A 2,661-nucleotide genomic window follows, 5' to 3' on the forward strand; every position below is an offset into this window, starting at 1 on the left:
AAGCTAAGCGATGGCCTCTGTGGCCGGTACCTCAGCAGGACCTTGTCTAGGATCCACATTCTCCGATCCCTCTGCCTGGTCCTTCTCCAGGTGCACAGGAGTCCGTCTTCCTCCAAAGAGAATCTCTCCCCAAGTTTATAGCTAGCTCTAGTAGCCATTTTGGCAGTAGAAGATCAAAGTGTGAAAGGTGCCCTCAGGTCAATGGAACAACCATATGCCCGATGGCGAGGGGAGAGTGCTCCCTACATAGACAAAGCCTCCTCTCTGCACCCCCGTGTCCACCGTAGCTGACACAGGGACAGGGGTCACCTGGCCACCCCTGCCAGAGAGCTGCCCTCGGGTGGGGATGGGAGAGGCAAGGAGTATGGTAGGGCACTTCCTCAAGAGTTACCAACTTAAGGGACTTCCCTGGTGGTCCAGTGGTTAAGACTCCATGCTTCCCACGCAGGGGACACCGGTTCAATCCCTGGTAGGGGAACTAAGATCCCACTTGCCGCGGAGCCAAAAAAATTAAAAAATGTTTTTTAAAAGTCACCAGCTTTCAACTTTACAGTCTTTTAAAACCATTATTTCAAAAATCTGCACCCTCTAACATTTGGCCTCCAGTGGCAAAGCCCAAACGCCCTGCCCTGATTTGGGCTTCACCTTATCCCAGGAAGGCTCCTGGTTGACTCCAAGCCCTTAGGTCAGTTCCAGCCTCTCCCGGCACCAGGTTCCCCCACCCCCATGGGCCGTGATCACGTATTTCCTTAACTTACACCCACACAGTGTGTGAAGTGGACCAGGGCACAGAGAAAACCAAGGAAGAATTTGCCAAACAGGGAGAAGATGTGGGCACCCAGAGCTGAGCGCTGCCAGCATCCTGCAGCCGGAGGAGGCATCTGGCAAGAAGGAGAGCCACTATTTGGTAAACCCACCCACATGTCTGCCAGAGATGTTAGGAATTCCTCACCTGATTCCTGGCCACAGATGCTCCTGTAACAAGTGGTGATTCCCCTACCTGGCAGTGCCATGGAGCTATCTGGCTCTGCCTGTGTGTTTTGTGGGGTCCAGGGTTTGGCACAGAGGGAGCAAGGGGAGGGGAAGTGTGCCCACTGTTTTCCAGCACCCCGTCTCTGGCTTAACCAATAATAGTTGTTTTCTTTCAAACATCAGAATTCCTGAATTGTAGTTACATTTTTTTGAGAAGGGATTGCAGAAATAGAGATGTAAGGAATCTCCATGTTCAAAAGCACAGCCCAGAGCAGACCTACGGGGGCAGGTCCAGCCCTGGGTGACCAGTACAAAGCGCTCCAATCAGTGTGCACATATGGTCACATCCCTCCTACTTTTGCCATTAATACTCAGACCTTGTCTAACTGTCAGAAAATCCATTTATCTCCTTCATGGGGCTCTCCCTCTCCCTCCTCACCCCAAGAGGTCCACACCATCTGAGCAGAGAAAAACATCAAGTCTAAAATGTCTTTGCATCTGAAGGCCACCGAGCACCGCTGCTGGAAACCGTTCCTGCTTGATTCCGCCAGCCATCTCCGTCCACCACCTGGCAAGAGCTGTGCACAAGAGGCTTGGCTCTTAGAGGTGGGGTCAGCCACTTCCTCGGGACTAAGTCTAGCCCGGAGGGCCCCAAACGTGAGTCCCCCTGTGTATTGGTTTCCTAGCGCTGCCATAACAAATGACCACAAACTGGGTGGCTTAAAACAATGGAAATTACTCTCTCACAGTTTTGGAGGATGGAAGCGTGAAATCAAGGTGTTGGCAGGTTGGTCTTTCTGGGGTTCTGAGGGTGAACCCTTTCCATGCCTCTCTCCTAGCTTCTGGGGGCCGCCAGCAATCCTTAGCTGACAGCTGCGTGATTCCGATCTCCACCTCCTTCACGCGGCCATCTCTGTGTTTCGCCTCTGCTCTTCTGTCATTGGATTTATGGCCCACTTGGTTAATCTGGAATGTTTTCATCTCGAAATCCTTAACCTAATTACATCTGCAAAGGTACGTTTTCTGAATAAGGTGATATTCACAGGTTCTGCTGGACATATCTTTTAGGGGAGCACCATTCAATCCAGGTGTATTAGTCAGCTCAGGTTGCCATAACAAATACCAAGGACTTGGGGGCTGAAACAACAGACATTTATGTTCTCACAGTTCTGGAGGCTGGAAGTCCAAGATCAAGGTGTCAGCAAGGTTGGTTTCTCCAGAGGCCTCTCTCCTTGGCTTGCAGACAGCCGCCTTCTTACAGTGTCTTTGCATGGTCCTTCCTCTGTGGGCATATCCCTGGTGTGTCTCTGTGTGTCCACATCACCTCTTCTTATACGGTCACCTGTCATGTTGGATGAGAGGCCCATCTGCTGACCTCATTTAACCTTAATCCCTTCTGTAAAGGCCTTATCTCCAAATGCAGTCACCTTCTGAGGTTCGGGGGGTTAGGGCTTCAACATAGGAATTCTGAGGGGGCACAATTCAGCCCATAACAAGGAGGTGGTTTTTAGACACAGACATTGCTGAGGAAGAGAAAAAGCAAACGTCTATTCTCTGGTGACTCACCCCCTGCTCTGGTGCCCCGTCCACCTCAGAGGACACAGGGCGTGTGGCTCTGTCCCAGGGCTACACATGCCAGGCCCTGCCCAGCACGTCACTCACATTAATCAGGTACCGGCCTTTCCTTCC

At 51.5% G+C, this 2,661-nt stretch overlaps 1 long non-coding RNA gene across 1 annotated transcript; it reads left to right on the forward strand.

The window, feature by feature from the left end:
* The first annotated feature begins 774 nt into the window (after positions 1–774).
* LOC137204559 (uncharacterized) lies at positions 775–1,981 on the forward strand. The gene is made up of 3 exons (XR_010933723.1): positions 775–907; positions 1,477–1,629; positions 1,812–1,981. It is a non-coding gene; the product is annotated as an uncharacterized lncRNA (long non-coding RNA).
* Positions 1,982–2,661: the final 680 nt, after the last annotated feature.

The sequence above is a fragment of the Pseudorca crassidens genome, chromosome 1 (genome assembly GCF_039906515.1).
Source record: "Pseudorca crassidens isolate mPseCra1 chromosome 1, mPseCra1.hap1, whole genome shotgun sequence".
Taxonomy (NCBI): domain Eukaryota; kingdom Metazoa; phylum Chordata; class Mammalia; order Artiodactyla; family Delphinidae; genus Pseudorca; species Pseudorca crassidens.